We start from the raw sequence: 17,006 nt of genomic DNA, 5'->3' as shown, positions 1-17,006 counted from the left end.
CTGTGCCTAACAAAAGCATGGAGCATTTCCTTCTGGAAACTGTGCTAAGGCACATGACTAATAAGGAGGTGATTGATGACAGCCAACATGACTTCACTAAGCACAAAGCGAGTCTGACAATACTGGTGGCCTTCTCAAATGGGGTTACAACATTGGTAGATATGGGAAGAGCAACTGCTGTCGTCTATCTGGACTTTTGCAAAATATTTTACACCGTCCCCATGATATATTTTCTCTAAATTGGAGAGATGTAGATGTGATGAATGTGCCACTTGGTGGAATTGGCTGGAAGGTGACACTCAAAGAGTTGCAGGCAATGGCTTAATGTCCAGGTGGAGATCAGTAATGAGTGGTGTTCCTCAGGGGACAATGTTGGAATGGGCTCTGATGAGCTGAAAGGGAAGAAGGCTGGCATGGCTGAATGAGGAACTTTTGCTGAGTGTCCCGCAAAAAAAGGCCAATGACATCCTGGCTTGTATCAGTAACAGTGTAGCGAGCAGGGCCAGGGAGGTGATTGTCCCCTTGTACTCTGCTCTGGTGAGACCATACCTTGAGCACTGTGTTCAGTTTTGGGCTCCTTAGTACAAGAAGGACATCGAGTCCCTGGAACATGCCCAGAGAAGCAGGTGAAGGGCCATGAAGCTGGTGAAGGGCCTGGAACACAAGTTGTGTGAGGAGCAGCTGAGGGAACTGGGGTTGTTTAGTCAGAGAAGAGGAGGCTCAGGGGAGACCTTATTGCTTTCTGCAACTCCCTGAAAGGAAGGTGTGGGGAGCTGGAGGTTGGCCTCTTCTTGCAGGTAACTAGTGATAGGACTAGAGGGAATAGCCTCAAGTTGCGCCAGGGGAGGTTTAGATTAGTAATTAGGAGACATTTCTTCTCAGAAAGAGTAGTTTAATATTGGAATGTAATGCCCAGGGTGGTGGTGGAGTCACCTTCCCTGGGGATATTCAAGGAAAGATTGAATGTGGTGCTTAGGGATATGGTTTTGTGGGTGATGGTTGGACCAGATAATCTTAAAGGTCTTTTCCAACTGTAATGATCTATGATTCTATGATCTTTCTTGGTGACACAGTCAGAGGGATCAAGTGCACCCTCAGCAAATTTGATGATGACACCAAGCCATGTGGTGTGGTCTACACATTGGAGGGAAGTGATGCCATCCAGAGGGACCTGGATAGGCTTGAGAGGTAGGTCTGTGCAAGACTCATGAAGTCAACAAGGCCAAGTGCAAGGTCCTGCACTTGGGCAGGGGCAGTCCCAAACCTAAATATGAGTTGGGCAGAGAATGGATGGAGAGCAGACCTGAGGTGCAGGGCATGAGGGATTTGGTTGACCAGAAGTTCGACATGAGCCACCAATATTCACTTATAACCCAGAAAGCCAACCGTACTTGGGACTGCGTCAAAAGCAGCATGGGTGAGGGAGGTGATTCTCCCCCTCTACTCTGCTCTCGTGAGACCCCAGGTGGAGCCCTGCACTCAGCTCTGGGGCCCCCAACATAAGAAAGATATGTATCTGCTAAAGCAAGTCCAGAGGAGGGCCACAGATGATCGAGAGAGCACCTCACCTATGGAGGAAGACTAGGTGAGCTGAAGTTCTTTAGTCTGGAGGAAAGAAGGCTAGGGGGGAACCTAACAGGCAGTGTTCCAATACCTAAAGGGTACATGAAAGCTGGGGAGAGACTCTTTGTCAGGGAATGAAAGGATAGGAAAAAGAATATTGGTTTTAAAAACTAAGAAAGAGTAGATTTAGTTTAGATATTTGGAATAAATATTTACTCAGTGGGTGGTGAGTCACTGGTACAAGTTGCCCAAAGATGCTGTGGATCTTCCATCTCTGGAAGTGTTCAGGGCCTTGTTGGATGGGTTTGGGCCACCTGGTCTAGTGGAAGGTGTCCCTGACCATGGCAGGGCCATTGGAATTAGATGATTTTTAGGGTCCCTTTCAACCCAAACCATTCTATGACTGTGATTCTATTAGAGAATGTCTGTGAAGGAGAGATGGAGACAAAGTGTTATGGACTGACCACAGCCCCATTCCCTGTTTGCCTGCTCCACCTGGGAGAAAGAGGTGGAAGAGGTTGGATTGTGGGGAAGTGTTTTTAGTTTGCTTTGCTGCACCACTGCACCATTGCACCATTGGTGAGACTGAGTCCACTGCTGGGTGCTCCAGTACAGGAGGGACATTGGCATACTAGGAAAAGTCTAATGGAGGGTCACAAAGATCGTGGAAGGACTGGAGCACATCTACCATGAAGAACTGAAAGAACTCTAGTTCCTCCTCTATTTCCCTATACTCATTCTCTGTGCACAGCTCAAAAACTTCATGGGTTTATTCAACAGAACTCATAACTCTGGCACATGGGTTAGGGAATCATTTTGTCTTTTTAATTATATTCATGAAAATCGTGTGAACAGAAACAGAAATTAAACAACTGTTTGACAGAGACTTGTACTTTTGACCTTTAAAAGTCAACCAATTTTAAAAATATATTAAATTATTTCTCTGACAATACTTAGCTTTGCTTAAACTAAGCAGACTTCCTCAGATGGCTTGTCTGATTTTGGTACAGATAGGAGAGGTAGGAGTGGAGGAAATAGGAACTTGTAAGCCGTACCTTCCCCCCTTATCTCATGATGATGTTACTTAAAGCAAATCATCTGACCAAAGTGTTGGTTACTTAGTACAAAGAGTACCGTATGCTTAGTACTAGCCCTAACACCTGGCATAATCTATTTTCAGACTGTTCAAAGGAAGAGTGCAGCTCTAAACTGTCCACACCACCCAAAGAATCTTATGCCTCCAATGAAAAAGCAGGCTGCCCTGACTCCATTCCTCCATTCTCTCTAGCTGAAAGTAGAGAACAGGCATTTTATTTTATTTTATTTTATTTTATTTTATTTTATTTTATTTTATTTTATTTTATTTTATTTTATTTTATTTTATTTTATTTTATTTTATTTTATTTTATTTTTCTTACTGGAAATAAATGATGATGTGCAACAAACAAATGTATTGAAAGAAGGTGGAAAGTTTGAACATATTCACCAAATATCACATCATAAGGTACAAATTGCTTTGGGAGACACTGTTTTTCTAATAGATCTCAAGTTACGTGCCCGGAATGATTCCTCTTCTGTGACCTACAAGAGGTGAAGTTTACAAAACAGAGAACATACTGGGAAGAAAATCAGTAGGAAAAATATTGCTAAAACAAAGTGCAAAATCTCCAAGAAAAGTTTCTACTAGAAATAGAAAACTTACTGTTTCTTTAATAGATAAACTTACTGTTTCTTTCCATAGGGAAGTCTGCTGCCTCCCTGGGGCCAGGGTCAGGGACGTTGCCAGGAAGCTTCCCAACCTGGTACGCCCCCCTGATTATTATCCTCTTTTAATAGTCCAGGCAGGTAGTGACAACATTGAAGAGAGAAGCCTGAAGGCTATCAAATGAGACTTTAGGGGGCTGGGACGGTTAGTGGATGGAGCGGGAGTGCAGGTGGTGTTTTCATCCATCCCTACGGTGGCAGGGAGGGGTACAGAGAGGACACGGAAAGCCCACCTGTTAAACACGTGGCTCAGGGGCTTCTGCCAATGCAGAAATCTTGTTTTTTTCAACGATGGGGCACTTTACTCAGCACCCGGCCTGATGGCCACAGATGGGTCCCTATCTTTTAGGGGAAAAAGGATCCTGGGCCAGGAGCTGGCAGGGCTCATTGAGAGGGCTTTAAATTAGGTAGGAAGGGGGATGGGGCTGAAGCAAGGATTGTTGGGGCTGTGCCAGGGGGAACAATGGCAAGGCCGGGGGAGAAGGTAATGGCCCAGCTGAAGTGCATCTACACCAATGCACGCAGCATGGGTAACAAACAGGAGGAGCTGGAAGCCATCGTGCAGCAGGCAGGCTATGACTTGGTTGCCATCACGGAGATGTGGTGGGACCAGTCTCATGACTGGAGTGCTGCAATGCCTGGCTATAAGCTCTTCAGAAGGGACAGGCAGCACAGAAGGGGTGGTGGTGTGGCTCTCTATATTAGAGAGTCTTTCGAGGTTGTAGAACTCAAGGCTGGGAATGACAAGGTCGAGTCCCTTTGGGTTGGGATCGGCACGGACAACAAGACTAGTGTCCTGGTCAGGGTCTGCTATAGACCTCCGAACCAGGATGAGGAGACGGATGAGGAGTTCTACAGAAAACTGACAGAAGTTGCAAAATCTTCAGCACTTGTACTCGTGGGGGACTTCAACTTCCCTGACATATCCTGGAAGCACAACACAGCCCTGAGAAAGCAGTCTAGGAGGTTTCTGGAGAGCGTGGAAGATAGCTTCCTGACGCAGCTGGTTAGTGAGCTTACCAGGGGAGGTGCCCTACTAGACCTTCTCTTCACAAACAGAGAAGGACGGGTGGGGGATGTGGTGGCTGGAAGCTGTCTTGGGCACAGTGACCAGGAAATGCTGGAGTTCTCTATTCTTGGTGAGGCCAGGAAGGGGACCAGTAAAACCGCTGTATTGGACTTCCGGAGGGCTGACTTTGAGCTGCTGAGGACATTGGTTGTCCGAGTCCCTTGGGAGGCTGTTCTGAAGGGCAGAGGGGTCCAGGAAGGCTGGGCGCTCTTCAAGAGGGAAGTCTTAATGGCGCAGGAATGGTCTGTCCCCACGTGCCCAAAGACGAACTGGCGGGGAAGAAGACCAGCCTGGCTCAACAGAGAATTCTGGCTTGATCTTAGGAGAAAAAAGAGGGTTTCTAATCTCTGGAAAAGTGGGCAGGCCACTAGGGAGGACTTTAAGGATGTAGCGAGGCTGTGCAGGGACAAAATTAGGAAGGCCAAAGCTCATCTGGAGCTCAATCTGGCTACTGCTTGTGGTGGTTTTACCGTGCTGGGCAGCTAAACCCCACAACCGCTCTCTCACTCCCCCTCCTTTAGATGAGGAGGGGGAGAAGTAAAGCAAAGAACAACTCACGGGTTGAGATAAGGATAATTTAATTAAAGGGAAATAATTATAATAATTAAATAAAGACTACCATGAACTGAACAATTTAACTAAGGGGAAATAAAAGGGAAAGGGGAAAAAAGGGAGGAAAACAAACAAACAAAATAAATGAAAGCGATATGGAGGTGCAGAGGAAAGAAATTACTCTCTACTTCCCACAAATGAGCGATGATTGACCACGTCCTTGAAGCAAGGCCTCAACGCACGCAGCCGGTGTTCGAGAGGAGGACCGACGTCTTCTCAACGAGAGCCCACCCCTCCCCTCTTCTTCCGGTTTCCACCTTTTATTGCTGAGTGTGACACCACATGGTATGGAATATCCCTTTGATTGGTTTAGGTCAGCTGCCCTAGTGATGTTTCTCTCCTCACTTTTTTGCCCACCCCCTAGGAGGGTTAGAGAAAGGCCCAATGCTGTGCCACTGCTGCTCAGCAGTAGACACAACACTGGTGTGATAACACTGCTGTTCCAGCTACAAGTACAGAGTACGGCACTGAATGGGCTGCTGCCGGGAAAGTTAACATTCCAGCCAGACCCAGTACACTGCCGTTAAAGATAACAAAAAACGTTTTTATGAATACATCGATACAAAAAGGGGGACTAAGGAGAATCTCCATCTTTTACTGGATGCGGGGGGAAACTTAGTTACAAGAGATGAGGAAAAGGTGGAGGTGCTTAGTGCCTTCTTCACCTCAGTCTTTAGCGGCAATACCGGTTGTTCTCTGGATACCCAGTACCCTGAGCTGGCGGAAGGGGATGGGGAGCAGGATGTGGCCCTCACTATCCACAAAGAACTCGTTGGTGACCTGGTATGGCACTTGGATGTGCACAAGTCGATGGGGCTGGATGGGATCCACCCAATGGTACTGAGGGAACTGGCAGAGGAGCTGGCCAAGCCGCTTACCATCATTTATCAGCAGTCCTGGCTATCACGGGAGATCCCAGTTCACTGGCGGCTAGCAAATGTGATGCCCATCTACAAGAAGGGCCGGAGGACTGACCCGGGAAACTACAGGCCTGTCAGTTTGCCCTCAGTGCCAGGGAAGCTCATGGAGCAGATTCTCTTGAGAGTCATCATGCAGCACTTGCAGGGCAAGCAGGCGATCAGGCCCAGTCAGCATGGGTTTATGAAAGGCAGATCCTGCTTGATGAACCTGATCTCCTTCTATGACAAAGTGACGCACTTGGTGGATGAGGGAAAGTCTGTGGGTGTGGTCTACCTTGACTTCAGCAAGGCTTTTGACACCGTCTCCCACAGCATTCTCCTCAAGAAACTGGCTGCTCTTGGCTTGGACTGGCGCACGCTTCGTTGGGTTAGAAACTGGCTGGATAACTGGGCCCAAAGAGTCGTGGTAAATGGAGTCAAGTCCAGTTGGAGGCCAGTCACTAGTGGCGTCCCCCAGGTCTCGGTGCTGGGGCCGGTCCTCTTTAATACCTTCATCAATGATCTGGACGAGGGCATTGAGTGCACCCTCAGTAAGTTTGCAGATGACACCAAGTTAGATGCGTGTGTCGACCTGCTTGAGGGTAGGAAAGCTCTGCAGGAGGATCTGGATAGGCTGGACAAATGGGCTGAGGTCAACTGTATGAAGTTTAACAAGGCCAAGTGCCGGGTCCTCCACCTGGGGTGCAATAACCCTAAGCAGAGCCACAGGCTGGGAGATGAGTGTCTGGAGAGCTGCCAGGCAGAGAAGGACCTGGGAGTGATGGTTGATAGTCGGCTGAATATGAGCTAGCAGTGTGCTCAGGTGGCCAAGAAGGCCAACAGCATCCTGGCTTGTATAAGAAACAGTGTGACCAGCAGGGCTAGGGAGGTGATCTTCCCTTTCTACTCGGCTCTGGTGAGGCCGCACCTCGAGTACTGTGTTCAGTTTTGGGCCCTTCACTACAAGAAGGACATCGAGGTGCTTGAGCGGGTGCAGAGAAGGGTGACGAAGCTGGTGAGGGGCCTGGAGAACAAGTCCTACGAGGAGCGGCTGAGGGAGCTGGGCTTGTTCAGCCTGGAGAAGAGGAGGCTCAGGGGTGACCTTATTGCTCTCTACAGGTACCTTAAAGGAGGCTGCAGCAAGGTGGGGGTTGGTCTGTTCTCCCACGTGCCTGGTGACAGGACGAGGGGGAATGGGCTAAAGTTGCACCAGGGGAGTTTTAGGTTGGATGTTAGGAAGAACTTCTTTACCGAAAGGGTTGTTAGACATTGGAACAGGCTGCCCAGAGAAGTGGTGGAGTCACCATCCCTGGAGGTCTTTAAAAGACGTTTAGATGTAGAGCTTAGGGATATGGTTTAGTGGAGGACTGTTAGTGTTAGGTCAGAGGTTGGACTCAATGATCTTGAGGTCTCTTCCAACCTAGAAATTCTGTGATTCTGTGAAATCATAAGCTAACTGATTTATTTTTCCTTTTTCAGAGTCTATATAATATGTAATACTGATAGTACTATTCACGAGCAATACTGAAGGCAATAGCCTTTTTTTAAAAAACATGCCAAATTACTTCTTATAGAGAGATGATCCTTCTTCTTTCCACCTAGTTTTGGAAAGTTGTCGGCAGAAAATTACTGATATTTTAGGAATAGGACTAAGGCAAGCCAAGATTGATTATAGTTCTCAATACAGAGAGAAAATGACTGTAAAAGGGCTTAAAAGAACACTTCTTCAACTCAGCTAGGGATCTGTCACAGAGGAGTAGAAAAAAGGGGAAAGGGGATGAAAAAGAAGACAAGATGAAGGAAGGGAAGTAGAAATGAAGGAGGAATAGTCAAGCAGCAACTGAGGTTAAACACAGATGACTGAGGTGAAAACACAGGAAGAGTCCAGTATAAACTGCATAAAGAGGGCATAGAGAAGGCATGTAGTTAAGGTAGCAGACATGGAGAATCAAATCAGCGTGGTCTTAGATATTCTAATTCCTTATTCTGCACAAGTATATTGGAAAGTTGCTCTTTGAGAAATGGGACCTCCTTTCTTCTCACAGTTTAGAGAGAAAAAACATATGATATAATATTTACTTATTTAGGACTTAAATATTTTTGAAAAGGGGTTTATGGACACGTTTGAAGAGACAACAGTTCAATCACTATTTTTAATAACTAAAAACAGTTAAGCATGTGAAGGTCTTGGATCACCTCTTTGTCTTGCATGTGCCTTGACAATGCTGAATTAAGTAACTGAATTTATTGAATAGTTGTTTTTTGTTTGTTTGTTTGTTTTTTGTTTGTTTGATTGATTGTTTACTTTGTAAGGGATAATAATACAGGCACATAATTTATACAAATTAGATTGTTCAAGTTCTCAGAGTGCACATCCTTATTTAGGACCTGTACTCATGATTTTTTTCAAGATCTTCTTGTACTCCCCAATTTTGTAAAACAATAAGATTGTATGCACAATCTTGTATGCACAACAAGCTAGCAACATATTGCTTTGTGTTAACATCATTAACTCTAGTAGAAAATAATATTAACTTTGTGTATTGATTACTTTTGAATTATTTCTAGATCTTTTTGTAGTGACTTCATTCAATTAGTCAGAACAACAAATATTAGTCAGGTTGCATGTACCTAATCTCAGATTAATTCATTTGTCAGTTGGTCACTTCAATTATACTTTCGATTTAATAAGTGATTTTATTTTACTTCAGTTCACAGTTTTAGTACCTTCAACAATTACTTTTTAATTGACAGGGAATTGAATTAACAAGTGTTTTATCTATATAAGCCATGCACAGCAGTTTCTTTCCAACCTGTTTCTTATGCCAATTCTATTGTAAGGAAAGGAACAATAATCTTTATTAAGGTATGCCAAAAACTTTTAATATGTACCTGTTATGATGTTTACCAACTTTTTTCCCTGGAGTGAAACTTAACTTTTTTTAGAGAAAAAGTAGAGACTGCAGCCCCATTAGATCTTTCTTGTACTGGTATTAAGAGACATTAAGCCAAAGTGTCTGCCTGAGAAAGCCAGCAGGTATTGCAATTTCTACCTGAATGGTCAAAATTACTCAGCGGAAGCAAAATTACCAGCACATGGTTTTTCATTCACCAATATCCCCAAGTCCTCTTTTTTTTTTTTTTTTTTTTCTTTGTGGGGCTGATCTCAATCCACTCGTCACCAAGCCTGTATACATATTTGTGATTGCTTTCACTTGGACTAGTTGAACTTAATGAGTTTTTCACTTGTCCACCTCTTAAGTCTGTCTGGGTCCTTCTGGTTGGCATCCCTTTCCTCTTGAATGTATACAGCACCAGTCTACTTCGTGTCATCTACAGACTTTACAGATACACTCAGTCCCATTATGCACATCACTGACAAAGAGATTAAGTATTGCTTGTCACAATACCAACCCCTGAGGAACACCACTCACCACTAGTGTCCACCTGAACATTGAGCCAATGACCACAACTCTTTGAGTGCAATGATCTATGCTATTCCTTATCCACCAAGTGGCACAGTCATTAGATACATATCTCTCTAGTTTAGAGAAAAGGATATCATGGTGACAGTGTCAAATGCTTTGCACGAGTCCAGGTAGGTGACATCAGTTGTTCTTCCCTTATCCACCAATGTTGTAACCCCATCATAGAAGGCCACCAGCATCGTCAGACTCGCTTTGTGCTTAGTGAAGCCATGTTGGCTGTCACCAATGACCTCCTTTGTCTCCTCAATCCATGTGCCTTAGCACAATTTCCAGAAGGATTTACTCCATGACCTTGTGAGACACAGAGATTAGATGATTGCCCTGTAGTACCCCAGGTCTTCCTTGTTCCATTTTTAAAAACAGGGTTTATGTTTCCTCTTTTCCAGGCAGTGGGAACTTCACCAAATTGCCACAACTTTTAAGTACAAATAAAGTCTTAACAATTTCATCTCCAGAGCTTCAGGTGCATGTCATCATGTCACATGGACTTGTGCATATTCAGGTTCCTTAGATGGTGTCAAGGATCTCTGCCTTTGGATTCTGTGAATTGACCAATGTAGCCAGAATACTTGACAGTGAAGACTGAGGAGAAATAATTGTTGAGTACCTCAGCCTCTCTACATTGCCTGTAATCATTCTTATTTTTTACATCTGTAACCAATTTCAGCTCCAGATGTGCCTCAGTTTGTCTTATATCTTCTACTTACTGATAAACCCAGATATTTAAAAATAAAAATAAAATCTAGAATAAAAAGCATTTCATGTAATTCTTAGAGAACAAATGATTTTTGAATAGATAAATGAGGTTGTTCATGCTTTACTTGATGAAAAATAGAAATAACAACAACAAAAATTCTAGGGTTAGTCTCTAATCCAAATGCTACTGAAAGCCATGAAATAACTGTTAACAGTATAATAGTATAATGACTTTAGCTCAAAACCTGGAGAATGCAAGTAAGAGAGACCATATAGGTCTGAATAATCTCTCTTGTAGTTGAAGAAAACTCACTTGTTAAATTATAAATGCATGTTAAAAATAAACTTTGAAAAACAACAAACATTTTCTCTTTTCTTACTAAAAACAACAGACAAAATACACAGTAACAGATGTAGAAATCCCCTAGGATATTTTGTGGTGAATATCTCAAGCTCATAAAAATTCTGTAAAGATTTTAAAAAAGAAAGTATTTGTACTTACTTATTAGACAAAATAAATACATTAAGATTCCCTGAACTAACAATATTACCTTGGAAATTTGATCTTTTTTTTTTTTTTTTTTTTTTTTTTTTTTTTTTTCCCATATCCAAGCATTTTAAAAAGATGAGGAAAAAAAAAAAAAAAAAAGTGTAACTAAGCTACCAAATCATACAAAATTAAAAACTGGGGTAAGAAGAGAGGAAAATTATTAAAAGTTACAAATATAACAGCAAAAAAGAAGAATATACTAAATGTTCATTAAATGTTCATGTTTAGGGATCACTGAAGCTTTATGTTTACAAATGCCATGCTATATTACAATTTACAACCAATTAGATAAACACCATTACACTGCTAACTTCTGGGGCAATCCAAACTTGTTGAAATAAAATATCTCCAAATCATCAAGGAAAGTACTACAATGAAAGCAGAAAACATATTCATAATGGCACTAATAAGTGCAGAAATGCAAATGGAAATGTTGATAGTATAGCTAGTAAAAGATAGACATGTTTATCTGAGCACCAATAACACAGTTTATATACTGCATCTATTGAGTACAAAATGTGAAATGCTTTGGGGGAGCTGATAATATGAAATATGATTAATCAACACACAGCAGAAAAGCATCTGTTGTATAAAAATTTCTTCAGTAATACATTATGTAAAAATGTAGTGAAAATAAACAGTTAAATTCACATTGCAGATGTATAGAATGTTAAATAGAGACAAGGTAAAATGGTTAGTAAAATGCTGATTAAAACAAAATTAGTGATTTATTGATGAAAATCATCTCAAGAAGAAGACCAAAACAATTAAGGCAATGAGAACTGTAATTCACCATAATTTACACTTTAGCACTGCTTTTCTACTGCTAGGAGGCAAGCCATGTACGTTACCAGAGAAAATCAATTCTCCTAAACCATGTATTTAGGGCTGAGAAAAGGTTCTATTTAAAAGAAAGTTAAAGTAGTCTGAATCTCTCTTACTTTATCTCTTTTATTATTTATGAATCTCTCTTACTTTATCATCTGTCCTTGGCATTCAGACATGCCACTAATCATAAGTATAAACATGTTATATAAGGTACAACTATGCAGAAGCCTAAATTTACATGTGAATTGTGGCCAATGTATTTTAAAAGATATTATTTTCAAAATATGTGTCAGAAGCTCTGCTAAAACCATTGTTACTTACATAAATTGGGAATTAACATGTTTTGAAGGACCTGAGTGAACACACACATGCATACTTGCATTTAATCATTCTATGGATTTTAGGGGAACAATTAATGTGCATATACCGCAGATCATGTGTAAGCAATCACAACACTTGACATCAAATTTTATCTTAAATTAAACTCAAATCACACCTGTATATCACAGGAAGACTCTTTGTTTTCAGTGAAAGAGGAAGATTGACACACTGACTGTATTTCCAGACCTTGGATAATCTAATATTGGTGTTGGACAGAGCATTGCTTGAGGTCACCTCTGAAAACTTCAGGACTCCCACTGCCACAACAGTAACTGCTACAGTTTGGGGAATTCATTCCCATACAGGTCAGAAGTAGGTCTATGTGGCATCTAAAGAATAGTGAAACACTTGAAATTAGCATCTCTGCTGTGTGTGGAATTGGAAAACATTTTTTTTCAAATGCAGGCCAAAACCAAACCAAAACAAAACAAACAACAAAAAAAAACTGTTAATCTCAGCCTTTCAAAACAGGGAAGAGCTAATGATTACAGCCTGTAATCTGGTGGGTTTAAAGTATGAGGGAATGTTAAAGGGGGGATTTATAGCTGCAAGGGGGAAAGGATGAAAAAGGCAGATTTAGGACTAGTCAGGACTAGTCAGACATAGGTGGGTCATCTCACTTGAAAGTCAATTCTAGAATTCATGGGACAAAATGTGGAATAAAAGGATTCCTCTCCAAATTTCAAGCACACTCCAAAAAGCTGAATAAGATGATGAAGAAGAGATGTTCTTCATCTGTGCTCAGAAAACACTAAGGATGGAAAAATGTTACTGGCTTATTTAAGGAAGTGTCAAAGAGAATTAGTCAGCAAGTTAAGGTTGAAAAGCTGAGGCTTCTTGTAACACTGTAGGTGACAAGTTTAGATCAAGTGATTAAATTTCTTCTAATATAGAAGGGATAGATCTTATATAGGTTAGATTTATGCTTAGGTAACTAAACTTGGGAGAGAAGATCTCATGCAAATCTGAATCTAGTAATTTGACCAAATTTCTCATGTGGAAATTATATTAGTTCATAGAGTGTTTCAGACCCTCCTGCCATGGTATGACACAGTGGTATAACCTATACACTTGCATATATACAGCATATATAAAGACCAAGGACACAGCTCAATTATGACTGTGCACTTGGATAATTTGTTAAGTTCTTGACATGGCTTCTGGCGCAGCTTTGTTCTGTGACAGCCAGAACTCCCCTGGGCAGATGATGGACAAATTTCAAAAGCACAGAGTAGTCCCAATAGATGGTATTATTCACAAGGGCACTCTGTTTTGGGAAGAAATAACTTTTAATTGATGACACCTGTGGTCATAAGCAATGAAACCTGTGCTACTTGTTCCTTATGGACAGGGAACAAGTCTTGGCTGGTTTTACTTATTAGTACAGGTATAGTCAGTAAATCTGACTTACAGAGAATTAATGTTCTATAAGAGCTAGAAATAATTAACTCTGCTTTCCTAAGGATAGAGGTACTGTAGCTGATTGATTTTTATGTCTAAGCAGTTGAAGTGTACTACTGAAGTTTTACTCTTGGGTCATGCAATTATAAGGTCTCCTTTTCTTTCATTCCCAGAAGTATATGAGCTCAACTTTCTTTACAGTTAAAGCATTTGCAGTCCACCTTATTTCCTGCTTATTTCTGTAAAAGCTAACAAATGAAATAACATCTAAGACCTTCATCTACCCATAAAACTGGGCAGAATTTTTTTTTTTTTTCTAGTGGAGATACTAATAAACAGATGGTGTTAAATAATTACCAGGAAACCAAGCCATATACACACATGTATTAAAAAAATAAATAAATAAAAATAAGAGAGACGATGGCATATATCATTCCTTTGACAATATAACAAGATGATCTCTGCCTCTCACCTCTCTGAAATCTGGATTGTTTAACTTATTTCACAATAGCTAGTAAAAGTTTGGAAATTGCTATAATATCCAAATATCTCTGACCTTATTTTCTGATTCAAGAGATTTTATTAGCAATTTATTATTTCCTGAATATTTTTGAAAGACAACTACAAGAATCATTTAAAGATGTCACTACAGATTGGGTATTTTTCCTCTGTATGAATTTATTGAAATGTTTAATGTCTGTTTTGTATAAGGAAACCTTAGTTACTTTTTGGTCACTTATAGGAGAATTAATCTGGAAAATTTCTCCTGACTTCAGTGGATTTACATTTGTTAAGTATATGTTTTAATTATCGCAGAATAACAGAATCACAGAATTTCTAGGTTGGAAGAGACCTCAAAATCATTGAGTCCAACCTCTGACCTAACACTAACAGTCCTCCACTAAACCATATCCCTAAGCTCTACATCTAAACGTCTTTTAAAGACCTCCAGGGATGGTGACTCCACCACTTCTCTGGGCAGCCTGTTCCAATGTCTAACAACCCTTTCGGTAAAGAAGTTCTTCCTAACATCCAACCTAAAACTCCCCTGGTGCAACTTTAGCCCATTCCCCCTCGTCCTGTCACCAGGCACGTGGGAGAACAGACCAACCCCCACCTTGCTGCAGCCTCCTTTAAGGTACCTGTAGAGAGCAATAAGGTCACCCCTGAGCCTCCTTTTCTCCAGGCTGAACAAGCCCAGCTCCCTCAGCCGCTCCTCGTAGGACTTGTTCTCCAGGCCCCTCACCAGCTTCGTCGCCCTTCTCTGGACCCGCTCAAGCACCTCGATGTCCTTCTTGTAGCGAGGGGCCCAAAACTGAACACAGTACTCGAGGTGCGGCCTCACCAGAGCCGAGTAGAAAGGGACGATCACCTCCCTAGCCCTGCTGGTCACACTGTTTCTTATACAAGCCAGGATGCTGTTGGCCTTCTTGGCCACCTGAGTACACTGCTAGCTCATATTCAGCCGACTATCAACCATCACTCCCAGGTCCTTCTCCGCCAGGCAGCTTTCCAACCACTCATCTCCCAGCCTGTAGCTCTGCTTGGGGTTGTTGTGCACCAGGTGCAGGACCCAGCACTTGGCCCTGTTGAACTTCATACAGTTGACCTCAGCCCATTTGTCCAGCCTATCCAGATCCTCCTGCAGAGCTTTCCTACCCTCAAGCAGATCGACACACGCATCTAACTTGGTGTCATCTGCAAACTTACTGAGGGTGCACTCAATGCCCTCGTCCAGATCATCGATGAAGATATTAAAGAGGACCGGCCCCAGCACCGAGCCCTGGGGGATGCCACTAGTGACTGGCCTCCAACTGGACTTGACTCCATTCACCACAACTCTTTGGGCCCAGCTATCCAGAGCGTTTTTAACCCAATGAAGCATACACCAGTCCAAGCCACAAGCAGCCAGTTTCTTGAGGAGAATGTTGTGGGATGTGCGTTGAATTCACAGAAAGGACAAAAATACTCAAGGTGTATAATTTCCTTAATATTTTCCATGTGATTTATTTTAATTATTATTATCTAGTACTTTTAGAACAGCATATTATTATATTACTTTCCAAGAAACTACAACATCTTTTTTATTTCTGTTTTATTAAGCAGGTCATTTTGTACCCATTCATTTAAATACTTATTTTTCCTGGTTGATTGATTGTAAAGGCAGGTGCAAATAGGGTGAAGACAATGTGATATTTGTGCTTTGATGGGTTTTATTTGTTCACATGGGAACAATAATGGCATGAAAAAACATGGATCTTCCAAAGCACTCAGCCTTATTGATTTATTTATTTTTATTATTTTTTATTTTTCTTGCAGGGCCTTCAGTTTAAAAATCCTGGCCCTGAGACAGGAGAAAAAATTCACTTTTTTAATCAATATCAAAGGATGTTCATGGATGTGTTCAATAATGATCTCGGCTTGTGAATGTCTGTGTGCCTGCATGAACTCTGAGGCAGCTGGGGTGCCAAGAATGAAATTGAAGAGCTACCATCTCAGGCTAGGTTAACCACAGGGCAAAGCAAGTGTTTGGGATAATGTAGTTTGTTTTTAATCTTCAGTCTGTTACCATCACAGTGACAGCTTTCAGAAGCAGGTTAATATTTGCTCAAATAAAAAATGGGACAGAAATTTATTTTTCTTTAAAAAACAATGTCCATATTTAATAGTGTAATATTTTGTTAAGAAACTTATAGTTACAGAAAATATAGCTCTTGTTTTAATAGCTGAATGGTTACCTTTTCTCTGCAGAGATGATGCTTTGGAATATATAATACCTGTATTTCTCCATAAGGTTATGAAATGCTATGGCAATAAAAGAAGAGCAATTAAAATGAGTAAGTTTCATTACAGAGCCTGATATATTTAAATTAAATGGCCGTTTTTATGGACAAATAGTTCTTTATGTGTTCTGCCCATCATGGCTATTACAAACATCAAAACATGTATTCTTTCTTTTTTGTCCTGAAAGAGGCAGATACTCAATAAGCCTCTTTCTTATATCTAAATGTGGTGTTTTTACCTTGCTGGGCAGCTGAACTCCACCACAATCACTTTCTCATTCCCCCTCCTTAAAAAAAGAGAGAAAGAAGAAATTATGCTGGAAAGGAGAAAAACAAACAAACAAACAAACAAAAACTCATGGGTTGATATAAGGATAATTCAATTAAAGGGAAAATAAAGAGAGAAAAAAAAAAAAAGTTATATGGAACAACAGAGAGAAAAAAAATTACTCTCTCCATCAACAAGCAATGTTTGGCCACATGTTGAGAAGCAGGGCCTCACTACATGTAGTGGTTGTCTGGAAAGACAGATATCTCTATAACAAGAGCCCCTCACCTCCTTCACCTTCCCCACTTTTTACTGCTGAGTGTGACACCATACGGTACAGAATATCTCTTTGGTTGATTTAGGTCAGTGGCCCTGGTGATATCCCCTCCACTCCTCTTGCCCATGCACAGCCTTCTGGCTCTGGAGGTGTTTGGAGGAAGTCTTGATGCTGTGCCAACACTGCTCAGCAATAGACACAACACTGGTGTGATAATAATGCTGTTCTAGCCACAAGTGCAGAGTACAGCACTGTGTGGGACGGCTGCAGAGAAAGGTGACTCCATCCCAGACAGACCCAGTACAATAAGAGAAAATATACTATACTTACATCTTCGGAGGCAATCATGAATTAATACACTCAGTGTTTCCTCCATTCTGTTTATGAGATAGGATTTTTGCAAGACCTATACTCTTTGTTTCTCATT

The sequence above is a fragment of the Netta rufina genome (assembly GCF_964035555.1).
Source record: "Netta rufina genome assembly, chromosome: Z".
NCBI classification, from domain to species: Eukaryota; Metazoa; Chordata; class Aves; order Anseriformes; family Anatidae; genus Netta; species Netta rufina.
This window is presented reverse-complemented; position numbering follows the sequence as displayed.